The following is a 13,573-nucleotide window of genomic DNA, read 5'->3' on the forward strand; positions in this document are numbered from 1 at the left end:
CAGTGCAGACCAACGCATGTTCATTTTCATCATCTGAGTCAGATGTCACCAGCAGAAGGTTGATTTTCTTTTTTGGTGGTTCGGGTTCTGTAGTTTCCGCATCAGAGTGTTGCTCTTTTAAGACTTCTGAAAGCATGCTCCGCTCCCCTCCCCACTCAGATTTTGGAAGGCACCTCAGATTCTTAAATTTTGGGTCGAGTGCTGTAGCTATGTTTAGAAATCTCACATTGGTACCTTCTTTGAGTTTTGTCAAATCTACAGTGAAAGTGTTCTTAAAATGAACATGAGCTGGGTCATCATCCGAGACTGCTATAGCATGAAATATATGGCAGAATGTGGGTAAAACAGAGCAGGGGACATACAATTCTCTCCCAAGGAGTTCAGTCACAAATTTAATTAATGCATTATTTTTTTAACGAGTGTCATCAGCATGGAAGCATGTCCTCTGGAATGGTGGCTGAAGCATGAAGGGGCATATGAATGCTCAGCATATCTGGCATGTAAATACCTTGCAATGCTGGCTACAAAAGTGCTATGTGAAGGTCTGTTCTCACTTTCACGTGACATTGTAAATAAGAAGCAGGCAGCATTATCTCCCGTAAATGTAAACAAACTTTTTTCTCTTTGTGATTAGCTGAACAAGAAATAGGATTGGGTGGACTTGTAGGCTCTAAAGTTTTGCATTGTTTTATTTTTGAGTGCAGTTATGTAACAAAAACAAATCTAGATTTGTAAATTGCGCTTTCATGATAAAGACATTGCACTATGGTACTTGTATGAGGTGAACTGAAAAATACTATTTCTTTTATCATTTTTACAGTGCAAATATTTGTAATCCAAATAATATAAAGTGAGCACCGTACATTTTGTATTCTGTGTTGTAATTGAAATCTATATATTTGAAAATGTAGAAAAAACATCCAAAATATTTAATAAATTTTAATTGGTATTCTATTGTTCAACAGTGTGATTAAAACTGCGATTAATCACGATTAATTTTTTTGAGTTAATTGCATGAGTTAACTGCGATTAATCAACAGAACCAATATATATATAAAATTTATAACCAATATCCCCTTCTTCCTTGATTGAGGGATTGTGGCTTTTGGGGCATCTAATAAGGTGTTCTTAAACAATTCCCAATTATCATTTACATTTTTCTGATTACATTCTTCCTCCTGGCTGATCTGTCTAATTGTTTTCAGCTGTGAAATGTGAAATTGGCCATTTTAAAGCACCAAGTGTATAACTGGTTTGGACTTTATTCTGTTTGCACAGAATGTCAACAGGATTATTTCCAGAGTAAGAACGGCAGGATCTGGGTCAGAGTGAAAATGGTTTTTAGAGAGGAAAGGACACCTTGCTGCTTTTCATTTTCAAGAAGCACAGAAAATAGAGATGGATAAGACCTACTAGTCCTTGTCAGTACTGCTGCCTAGTCCTGCTAAATAGGGACCATGCAGACTAGCTATTGGTCCCACTGAAGTCAATGGGAGTTTTGCCATTCACTTCAATGGGAGCAGAATTTGACCATTTGACTTTACTGGGGCTTGAATTTATTTCTTAGAAATTAATTGCAAAGGTTCTACATTCCTGGCACATTTTTACATACAGTTCTGCACTGTGGGTGACATTCCTCCCATGCAGAGGGTCAACGAAAGGCCGATACACGGCTTACGTCCTCCGAATTGGGCTGAAATAATGTAGAGACCTTGCCTGCACAGTGGTGAATTTCATCCTTGGTGAATTAAAACAAATATCTGCAGCACCCACTGTGGTGTTCAGTGATCCCTCAATGCTTGGAAAAGAAGCTCAGACTTTAAAGGCACAGGATCCTTTATCATACCCACTACTGCTTGCTTCATTGCCTGGCTGGGTAGAGAGGCCATAGTTACAATGATGCTATGAATCAGTCCTTGAAGAGGAGAGAATCCTTCCATGATTTATCTAGGTGGGATATGCATGTTGGCTGGACTCTTACAGTAATTGCTTAATTATGATTCTGCTCCCTTTGACAACAGCAAAAAAGGCTGAAGAGTGGAGATGGGAAATACCATAAAACAGGGTTTGGAACATCCCCAAACGTCTCTGCAACTCAACCCTCTTGCTGTAATGAGCTGAACCAAAACACTGGGTCAGATTTCACCACTTGATCTCTGGAGAACATGTCATCCTGAGCCAAACTTTGTGGCCTTTTGTTCTCTGTAGAGAACAGGGAAATTCTCCACACCTGCTTCAGATTCCAAAGTCGATTTTATTGGCCTGTGCGGTTATTTTCTACCTTGGTGATGTTGACTCAGCTTCTTGTTTCCCCCCAGCCAAAAAATATGCTTTATGGTATTTAGAAATAGAAAAGAAAAATACCTGTTCATAAGGAAAAAATATATGAATGTAAAAAAGCTTGTTAGAACTGTTGAAATTGAGGTCAAACAGAAAAGATCTATTACGTTACCTATCCTTCTCCGTTCCCCCACCCTCTGGCCAATAAAGAGTTGCTCTCGCCAGGGATTTGTTCAGCATTGACTTGTCTTAAACAACGGGGCCTTCCACCTCTTCCTTTTGGAGGCTATTACATATACTAATCAACCTCGCAGGTGGGCCATTTTTAGCCTTCTTTAAACATTGCAACATTAGATTATTTCCATGATTAGCTATTTGTCTAAAACAATAGTTCAACTGCTGTGAGATACCCAGTGCAGGGCTAACCATGTATCAAGACATATGTAGGGTAGGTCACCAGTAAAAAGAGGAGACCAGGCAATTTCACAGTCTCCCCCCCCCCCCTTTTTAATCTGACAGTAAAATTGGGGTTTGGTATCCCTTTAACACACTGAACAGCAAACCCCTCTCCTAACGTGCAATGTTTTCCAAGGTAATTCAAAGAGAATACCCTTCAGTTTTTAAATTGCCCCTTTGTGGATTGAAAGCTGCTGTTGTTTTCTGAAAGTGCTTGCTGTTTAAAATGGCTTTATATGAAAAAAATAAATAAATCCACAACCCTGGCTACTTCGCTTTCCTTCTGATCTGTCCAGTGCTTTTCAAGTGAGTGGGAACACGCAGACAAATGCATGCTGAAGAAAATCTCATTTCAACCCTAAATGGTGCTTCAGAATTTCCAATTCATGCTGTTGCCATTTTTACAGGAATTGATGGCTGCCATTGTTATCAAAGCTGACAGGCCTCTAGTAGGTTACACAATCGGCTCGGTCTGCTTGAGCCTTTCATTATTCCCGAATGGCAGATTCTTATGACATCTCTCTTTTATAGGCATTGCTTATTTTTATTTCTCATTTGACATGGCTGCTCCACATTTCTGCTGCTGGGGTGCTGAGATAAAACAACTCCTTTAAAGTTAAAGGAACAACAGCTCCGATCCACTCGGAATGTAGCTGTCTTTCTGTTCATTTAGAATCAAAGCTCTTTTCTTCTTGTAGAAATTAACAGTTGGGTAATTGCCCAACGCTGCTTAATGCGCGGCGGTTATTCTGCTCCACGCCCGCTGCAACTGGGTTTTCTGGTTGAACAACATAGGGGAGGATACAAATGTCTCTGTTACCGAAGTTAAAATGTGCTGTAAAAACAATATAACGCTGCATGGTTTGGTCCTGGTGCCGGAAAATAAAAGAACAAGTTTTCCTTTGAGTGGCTGTTTGTCTAAAAATATCCCACCCAACAGAGAGCTGGGCGGATCGGCAGGGGTGCTGGGGCTTTGAGCCCTGGGGTGACCGAGCCAATCGTCAGCCTGAAAATAAAACTAGCCGACGTAGAAAAAAGGGGATGAGCGGGGAGTCGCCAGGAGCCCAGCTGTGCAGCAACTGACAGGAGAGCTGCACGGACCCGATAAAATGCCCAGAGACGGTTAAATATTTCACTGATTCCGAGTGGAGTTTATGCTGCAGGAAAAAAATAATGAATTTTCCAACTCTTGAAAAATAATCCTTGGCACCTTCCGGCTGAAAAGCTCAGCTTGCTTTCTGACCTGTAGGGGACCAGTAAATAAAGTGGGAAAATGAGGCACAGGTGGGGCTACTGAGTGAAACTCACCCCTGTGCTGAGGGCCACCTACCACAATGGGGTCCAGGCCCTTCCTTAGGGCTTCTAGGTGCTATCATAATACAAATCAATAATAAATAATAATAATAGGCCTATGCAACAATTAAGTCTCAGAGGATTAAGCAGTGCATCAGCCTGATGTCAGCGCTCTGCACAGGGGTGAATTTCACCCTACAGGGTTTACCTGAGGTCACATAGGACATTTGTGGCAGAGTGGGGAACAGACCAAAGATCTCATCCCAAAGGCTCCTCTTGATGGCAGTTTTTCCCTGGAAAGCAGCGGAGCGGGGCAGAGCCCCCTTGCCTGTGCAGATCTATGTGGTGGGAAGGGTCCTCATTGTCCAAGCAAGTTAGCAGGATCCCTCATATTTCTGAAGCTGTAGTCGATGGTGCAGGGTAGAGATGAAGCTGGGGAGAGTCCATATGGACAGGGAGGGAAACAAATATATCAAATAATTAACATACACACAGGCACGGAGGCCAGAGATACTTTTTTCTGGTGGGGCGTGGAGGAGGAGAGGGGATGATATTCATACAGTCGCAGATTCCCAGGCCAGAACGGACATTGCCATCATCCAGTCCAACTTCCTGTACAACATGGGCCAGAGAATGTCCCCCAAGTAATCCCTAACATGGATCTGTTAGAAAAACAGCCAGTCTTGATTTAAAAATTGCCCGTGATGGAGAATCCACCACGACCCTGGGCAAACGGTTCCAATGGTTAATTACTGTCACTGCTAAAAAAATTGCACCTTATTTCCAGTCTGAATTTGTCTAGCTTCAGTTTCTAGCCATTGGATCGTGTTAGAGCTTTCTCTGCTAGACTGACAAGCCCATTATTAAATATTTGTTTCCCAGGTAGGTACTTATAGACTGTAATCAAGTCACCCCTTAAACTTTTCTTTGACTCAAAGAGCTTCTAATCCTTTAAGCATTCTTGTGGCTCTTCTCTGATGTGAAGGGAGCCCACAGGGTGTTGCTTTGATAAGGAATTTTAAAACAAATATAGTTTAATTGCGGAAATGATTTGGAACCATCACGGCGTGCCCATTGTAACTCTGCGGAACAGTGTGATCCTGCTACGCTTACATTGATCTCCATTTCATCCTCCCATATTCACTCACTCCATCTGTCTTTAATGAGCCTGTATACACTGTGGGGCAGGGGTTTGTTATGTTCACAGCATACACACTGAGAAGTTACATAAAACCATAAAAACCCTTGCTGGAAGGTTGCAACATTAACTCGACTTTAGGTCTTAGAATTCAGAACGATAACACACAAGAACCCCAAAACAGAGAGAGAAACAGAGAAAGACCCTAAAGTAGACAGACATAACTCACTCCCATTTGCTCTAGGCCAGTGGTTCTCCACCAGGGGTCTGTGGCCCTCTGGGGGGGCCTCTAGTCAGTTTCAGAGGGCCGTGGGGCCCCATGGCTGAAGCTCGGTGCCCCAAGCCTCAGCACCCCCACAGGGCTGAAACTGGGAGTGGAGCTGCGGGGAGTCCCGAGCCCCAGTGCTCTCCCCAGGCTAAAATCCTGAGCCCAGCACCCCCATGGAGCTGAAGCCAGAGCTGCGGGGCTGAAGCCCGGAGGCCAGAGCCCTGGTGCACCCGTGGGTCTAAAGCTCAGAGCCCCAGTGCCTCTGCAGGGCTCAAGCCCCGAGCTTCTCCCCCAGCCCCAGCACCCCACGGGGCAGAAGTCCCAAGCCCGCTCCACACCCAGTGGCTGAAGCCAGGAGCCCCAAGGCTCGCCTCCCTGGGGGGCCCTGGAGTTTTTATAGCATGTTGGGCAGCCTCACAAAGAAAAAGTTTGAGAACCCCTGCTCTAGGCTGTCTGTCTGCAAACTAACTGCTGCTAGGCCCAGGTTGCATGCTTCCCTTCAGAGCCCCCAGAGTGCAAACAGGACAAGGGAAGCCCCTGAAATTTAAGTGACAGCTTCCAGTTTTTACACAGCTCTCAATATACCACAGGGTTCCGTCTTTGAGACAGGCATGGTCATTTACTCTGTGTCTGCACAGCTGTTAGAGACTGATCCATGGGCAGTTATGCCTACTGGTCAGAGCAAGAGTCCGGCCTAGTGGTTGCAGCAGGATCCAGGAAGCAGATCCAGTCCCAGGGTCAGGGCCGGAGTCGGAACTAGTAACTATGCCAGGAATCAGAGCCGGAACTGGACACGAAGAGCCAAGCCAAGGAGCACGAGAATCAGAACCAGAGTCAAGAACCAGGGTAAGGAAGCCAGAACCAGGAGCAAGGTGAGCTAGCAGGGATGGTGCAAATGCAAGGCTGGGGACAAGGCAGGAGCAGGACTAGGGGCAGGACTGGAGCAGGATGGGAATGAAGCTAGAGCAGCAGGCTCAGGGAGTATTGAAGCTGCAGGAATGCATTGAGCAGCTGGAGTGGAGCTGCTGTTGTTGCTGGGCTAAAAGCCAGCCAGCTGCCCTTCCTGACCAGTCGGCTGGTGCAGGCAGTCACGCCGCAGGCCAGCTGCACTCGTTGGGTGGCCAGGGGACTGACTCTGCTGAGCCCCGACTACAGCCCCTGGCACGGCGGGGCCTTGAACTGGCTGGCTTCTAGGCACTGCTGCAAGCGCAAAGTGAAATGCCCCGACGTCTGTTTGACCCCAGCACATTTGGACGCTGTCCCCTAAATAACGATAATCCATAATAAAACAGTCCGTGAACAAAATGTGGTTTAATACAATTAAATTAACCAGAAATTCAGGACCTTGTTCTATTTTTAATCACCTGTTCGTTACCCTCCCTTCTCCTCTGCCCGCAGGGTGCCTTGTTCTCACAATGTCTGCAGCAGGGCGACAAGTTTAAAGAGTCCCAGTGGGAGCAGTGCTACTGCAGGACCGTTTACGGAAAGGCCAGGTTAACATCACTGATTTCCGACTGCAGCCTCTCCTCTCCTACCAAAGGGAAAAGCTCCATTTTCTCTGCTAATGATGTGGCAAGACGCCAGCTTCTGGGAGGGAAAGCAAATCCCTCTTAAAGCTTATTTCCATGAACTGACTATAAATGACTCAGAGCTTAATCTTGAAGTCATTTGGCTGTGCTGCTTAAAGGGAGGAAGTCTTTAAAATTAGACCTCCGATCTTCCCGGGGACTAGTAAACCAGAGGAAAGCTTTTATGGGGCAGGTTACTTAGATTAGCATGCAAACATCGTTCCAAGGGTACGACTGTAACAGGGGTTTGGGCTAAGACGACACACCACCTGCTGATCGCATATTGTCCTTTCCCTTTCTTCACCTGATCCCCGCCTCATCCAGCATGATGTCACTATTCATTGTCTTATCTTTCTAATTTTTGAGCTCATAATAGTACAGCTGGGCTATAAGTGGAAACTTTTATCTGCCCCGTGATGTTCTGTGGTTCAGACAAATGCTAAATGGGTCTGAATCATCCTTGGTTTAGGTTTTTCCAAACCAAACCTCAGCCTTCTTTGACCCCTCCCTTCTACTTGAACTCCTGGTGCTCCTTCCCCTGCTTCCTCTCCAGCAATGACCCATTGACTCTGTAGGACTTAAAAATTGTATTCAGGTGGTACTGAAACCCACCGAGGTTAACTAGATTTCCATTAAATCTGCAAGCCACCAGTCCAAGTGCAAATCCTGTCCTCCCTCCATCGCTCCAGTAGTAGATCTTTCTCTAATTACTCCAAATATTTATGTCAGGGGAACATAGGAGTGGAAAGGATCCCCTGGGTCACTGAGCCCAGTCCCTTGCTATCTCAGGCAACCCCCTCATATAATCCCTTTCATAAATGTATCAACTTTCATTGTAAAACTAGCTAGGCTGTTTGCCCCCAGTGCACCTATGGAAAAGCTGTTCCAGAACCTCACTCTGATGCTTAGAATCCTTGAAGTCTCATGGCTACATCTAGGTTATGCAGTACAGTCGTCTTCTCACCATTTCCTCCAATTAATAAATACCAGATGAAAACATAGTGCATCCATCCACCCATCCAGGTACAGTCTGAGCATTCAAAGATCATACTGATGCCTGTGGGAGCCTGACACCTCCACCAGGTTTGCTGCCTTCGTATTTTCAGCCTTGCCTGCAGCCCATGTTACTATGGCTTTTTGATCTCACAGTCACATGGTTAGAAGAGATGCACTTTCCTTGATGCACAGAATCCAAAGTGGACATGAGAACGCAGACAGGTCTATTCTCAGTCCTGGATGGGTTGCTTGCTTTGGGTCAGTGAGGTAAGATTATTTAAGATTCCTTTGGATAATGTTGGACAAAGAGAGGATGTGGTTTTGGAAGATGCTAAATGACATTCTTTAGCGGTGCTACTGTGTCTGTAGATTACAAATATTAGTGCCTTTGTAGCTGCTGCCTTCAAAGTGGTGAAAAAAGAGCCAGCTCAGCATATCTGCAAGTCATTTGCATTTTGTGTTATCTTCACACAATTATGTGTTTGCAGAGAGAATGCTTTTTCCTTTTCTTTTTTTTTCTTCTCAAAGCTCCCTGAATTACTTTCAGTTCAGGTTGACTAGCCATCTTATTCTAGGTAATGAAAGTCAGATGGGAAATGGTGAAACCGAGTCTGAAGTCAAGCAGCCCGTTAAGCTGAAATGCCAAATACAAACCACACTGGTGGTTCATTCACCGCCGCTAGGGAAAGAGAGAGGCAGATGATTCCTGCTGAACACCCTGGCAAGGAATGAAAGAAGATCATTAAGGCTCCTATTAACACTGGAGAGAGGAGAGCTAATGAAACACAAGGAGAACCGTGTTTCTGATGTGCCAGAACTATACCAAATCTTAGGAGATACCTCACATGAATTTCAGAGTTGTTTTTTTGTTCTGTCTCTTTCCCAAAATGAAAAGTTCAGCCAGCCAGGATTATAAGTGATAATACAATGGAATTTTAGTTAGAGCACCTTGCATACAAATGGTGGGTCCTAGTGCGTCCTGATACAAGCCACGGCAGCTGGCTGGGGGATGCACTGATAGGGATGAGTTTGCGGCTTGTTTTAACCCCATGGAAGCCCCTTCTGCTGGAATCCAGATTGGACGGTGTGAAGGGCTGGTCGGGGAGGGGCAGCTCTCCACCCCCAACGCAGCATGATCTGCAGTAACTTGTGCAGGTTCTCCTGTGTCATGCAATGCTTCCTCCCCCAGGCTGGTTCTGGGGATCAGGGATTTGCAGAAGCCCCCCGCAGCATCGCTTTTGTGAGAGGGGGGCAGCCAAAGTGCAGCAGGGAGGCAGCTTTAGGTGAGGGTGCAGAGGCAAGGGAAATCAGTGCAGCTCAAGGAGGATTTATGGAGATATTCAGTTCTGTGTAGGTTCTTGTACCACACTTCATTACCGTGGAAGCTGATTAGCATGCAAACATTGTCATGCATTAAGCAAGGTGACTAACCCTCTGTCATGTGTTTGTCCTCTCATCTTCTACCCCAGGGGACAAGTGCGTGTATGTTTATGACAAACAAGGCAAGGTCCAAGAAATGTGCCTTGCACTTGGAGGAGAAGGAGGTGAGGCCTCTGATGACCCTTGCTTCCTGGGCGTGTTTATTCCACAGTCTCAGCCTCCAAGAAAGCGCTGTCTCCTGAACAGACGAGTGTTACCCTTATTGTAGAATTCCATTGTGCCGGAGGAGACAAGTGGTCCACTACAGTCTTCACTCCACAGCGTCTGTGCATCTTTTAGCTATCCTGGACCCAGGACTCGGAGCGCCTTGAAGATAAAGACCAAGACATTGAACTCGATTTGATATGCTGTGGGAAGCCAGGGTAGGGAGCAGAGGGCAGCCGTGATGTGTTCATGGTAGCCAGTGTTACTGAGGAGATGCACTGAAGAGTTCCGTACTAGCTGAAGATTCCTAAGCACTGAAGACGTCATGTCCTGGTATTTCCCATTGGTGTAGCCCAGACGAGGGGTGACAAAGGCATGAATAACTGAGGCCAGGTCATGGCCTGCCAGGAGTTAGGGGGCAGTTCACCAGCCTCTTTTGTAGGGCTTTGGGGAAATCCTCTATACAATCGAAGAATGAAGAGGAAATGTAGAGTTTCCATTCCCCTGAGGGGCTATAGCTTGGGCCCTGCATCTCACGAGTCTTTATGGAGGTAAGTCGCAAATAGCAGTTCAGAGATGTGTGTGCGCGGGCGAGGGGGGGGAGGGGGGAAGGAGGGGGGAAGAAAAGAAATGTGTTCACAGGATGGATGAAAAGTGATGGAGAGGTGTCCTAGTTCCCAGATGTGCTAGTTCTTGAGCAGTTGACCCCCCCAACCTCCCCCGCCTTCAGGATGGCTGGAGCTACAGAGGAGAAGTCGTTCCAAGAGGATGGAGCTCATCTGTTCTCAGTGGTGGCAGATGACAGAACAAGGAACAATGATCTTAAGTTGGGGGAGGGAGTGGGGGAGGGCCAGTGGGGGAGGTCTAGGTTGGATATTAGGAAATACTATTTCACTAGGAGGGTGGTGAAGCACTGGAATGGGTTCCCTAGGGAGGTGGTGGAATCTCCGTCCTTAGAAGTTTTTAAGGCCCAGCTTGACAAAGCCCTGGCTGGGATGATTTAGCTGGGGTTGGTCCTGCTTTGAGCAGGGGGTTGGACTAGATGAGCTCCTGAGGTCCCTTCCAACCCTGAGATTCTCTGATTCAAACAGACAGTGACCAGATCACATGAAAGGACAGCAGGAGGCACGTGCTAGCTGAGCAGAGAGAGAAGGAGTCTGTGGGGTGGGCTGGAGCAGATCCATGGGGAGGGGTTTGCACACTGGACTAGGAAGCCAGCAAATGAATCAGGAGCAATGGAGCTGCTCTGCATGTAAGTGATGTGTGTCTTCTCCCATTTCTCATGCAGCACTGATAGCCCTACCAGCCGCCCAGTCACTCAGGCCCATAATTCAGGGGTCATCTTCGACTTGGCCCTCTCTACTCTCAGCTCCAGGTCATATGCAGGTCTTGCTGCTCCTACCTATGTAATAATTCAAAGGTGCAGCCTTTTCTGGCTCTCCAGGCTCTTGTTCAAGGTCTCATCATCTCGCATCTCTGTTGTTGTGAGCCCCTCCTCCCCAGCCTTGATGCCAGTCACATTGCCCCATGCAAGTCCATTCAAAACACTGCTGCGAGGATTACCTTCACCCAGAGCTCTTCACTTTGACCCCCCCCCTTTCCACCCCTCCACTGGCCCCCTTTTCCCTCACATCAAACCCAAGTGCCAGGTTCTTGTCTTTAAGACCCTTGGATCTATCAGATCGACTTGCTTATTGAGCCATGGACCTCCACCTTTGCTCTGCCAGTGATGGCATCTTTGACTTCCTCTCCATCTGTGGCTCCCTTCTGTGCTTTCGCCCAGGTCACTCTGCCCTCCCCTCCTGCCCTGTGCATGGGGAAAAAACCTGTCAAAATTCTCAAAGCCACAACTTATATTTCTCCTTTAAATCCCTCCTGAGAACTTACCTCCGCATGAGGCCTACAAATCCCTACCATCCGGTACTGGATAGGCAAGTGGGAAACTCTGCTCCTCTCTGTTCTATTGTTACTCAATCCACCCCCTGTCCATTGGTCTGTTTCATCCTTCCGTTGTGTCCTGACACCTAGACTGTACATTCTCTGGGGTAGAACCTGGCTTCTTTGATACTTCTCCATACAGCACCTAGGGGCATGAGGCACTGCTCCCTGGTTGGGTTTGCTATGTGCTACCATAATGAAGTGAAGAGTGAAGGGGGGAGGCAAAAAGCTTTCTGTGCATGCCAGAGACTGGAAAGCTCAGCCTTGGAGAGTCCAGCAAGCCTGGGTTTGTAGTATTAGCTGTTGTTGGTTACGTAGCTCCGACAGTGTGTTAGGCAGCGTAGAAGACATACAGAAGTCAAGAAGAGGTAGGAGATGAATGCATGGATCAGGATCTCCATAAAGGTGGAGTCGAGTCAATAGTGCTGTGTCCATGGGTGATGCTGTGGAGCACGTTTTGGAGATGTGGGAGGAAAAGGACACTTTAGGGTCAAACATGAGGGCAATGCTCGGGACACACAGCTGCTAGTGTTAGGGAGGTGTACATTGTGGGATGGGATGAAAGAGATGGGACTGGGATTCGAGCAGGTTTCTCCATCCTAAGAACGCCATGTCTTTGAGACCATGAGCGCCTATCAGAAAAACCCAACCGGCTATTCTTGAGAGCATAAGCTGGCCATCAATTGTGTCAGGAAAAAAAATCACATGCAGGGAGTCTCCATGCATCGACGACGCATCAGCTGAACCTAAATCGGTTTAGCTAAACCGTCCCCTGTGTGTGTGTGGACTTATGTCAGATACGTTGGCAAATAGACAGGCACAAACGAAAGCTGAACTGATGTATGCCAGCTGTAAAGCAACAGAGGAGTGTTCAGATGCAAAATCGCACCAGGTTAACCAAATCGGTATTAAAAAAAAAATCACACGTTCAGTTAAACCGGTACAACCGTGTGTGTAGACCAGGCCATGGGACACACAGAGGTACCTGCTTCCAGGGATTGCTCACTGCTAGGACATTCTGGGTATGGCAGGAAGCCTTCCCCTGAACTGGAGACCAGGTCAGGTAACACCCATGACTAAATGCTCTACACTGCTCTATGCAAGGGGTGGAAACAGAGCTACACCGTGAGCTCTGGGGTGGTTGGGTCACAGGGAAGCCCAACAGCTCTCTGAGTTTGTGGAGCTGTGGGGCTGGTGGGGAGTGTGGGGCTGAGTCCAGCAGCAGAGGGGATGAAAAGACCCTGCTGGCAAGGGCCACCTGGAAACCCATCCGGCCAGAGCAGAGAGCCGCTGGGGCCTGAAGACACTGGTGGGGTCGTCAGAACCTGGTGGTCTTTTTGCAGTGGCCATTCAGGACATTCTCTGATCTGTGCCGAGCGGCTCTTTGCGCCAACCCCCTCCTGCCTGCTCCCTCACATTCTCTTTGCTTCAGCCTTCTGGCTCCCCATTTCCCACCTTTCCCCCTCCTTTTGTCTCCCTGTTTAGCCATTCCCCTCCCAACCAAACCTCACCCGAATAATTGGAACCCTAATGGCAAAACTGAAAAGGGACAGAAAAAAATGGCGGCCCCCAGCATGCGGTTTGCAGCCCGTCACATAGTTCGCTCTGTGTGTGTGTTACACCCCTTCCCCCCTCCAAATCCCATGTCTGTTTAGATGGTAAGTTCTTCAGTGCAGGGGCTCTCTTATACTCCATCTTTGCACAGCGCCTAGCACAATGGGGGGCCCGGTCACTGGAATGGGATATTCAGCCTTCTGCCAAGCCAGTCTCTGTGAGGGACCGTGCACATTGCTCACAGCAGTGAGCCTCCCAGCGCGGGCTGACAGAGTCAGGCTGGCAGGGCTTGTGCGGCGGTGCAAAAAGCAGCTGTGCAGATGTTGTAGCTGGGGCTGGGGCTGGGGCTTGGGGCAACTTCAAAGCGCTGTCTACACTGCTATTTTGATTTATATTTTTTCTGTTGACCCGCCCGAGCTGGGAGGCTCACTGCTGCGGGCTGTGTAGATGTACCCTCAGAGACCAGGATGAGACCTATGCGGGGGCAGATGATGACAC

Source organism: Natator depressus, chromosome 11 (assembly GCF_965152275.1).
Source record: "Natator depressus isolate rNatDep1 chromosome 11, rNatDep2.hap1, whole genome shotgun sequence".
NCBI classification, from domain to species: domain Eukaryota; kingdom Metazoa; phylum Chordata; order Testudines; family Cheloniidae; genus Natator; species Natator depressus.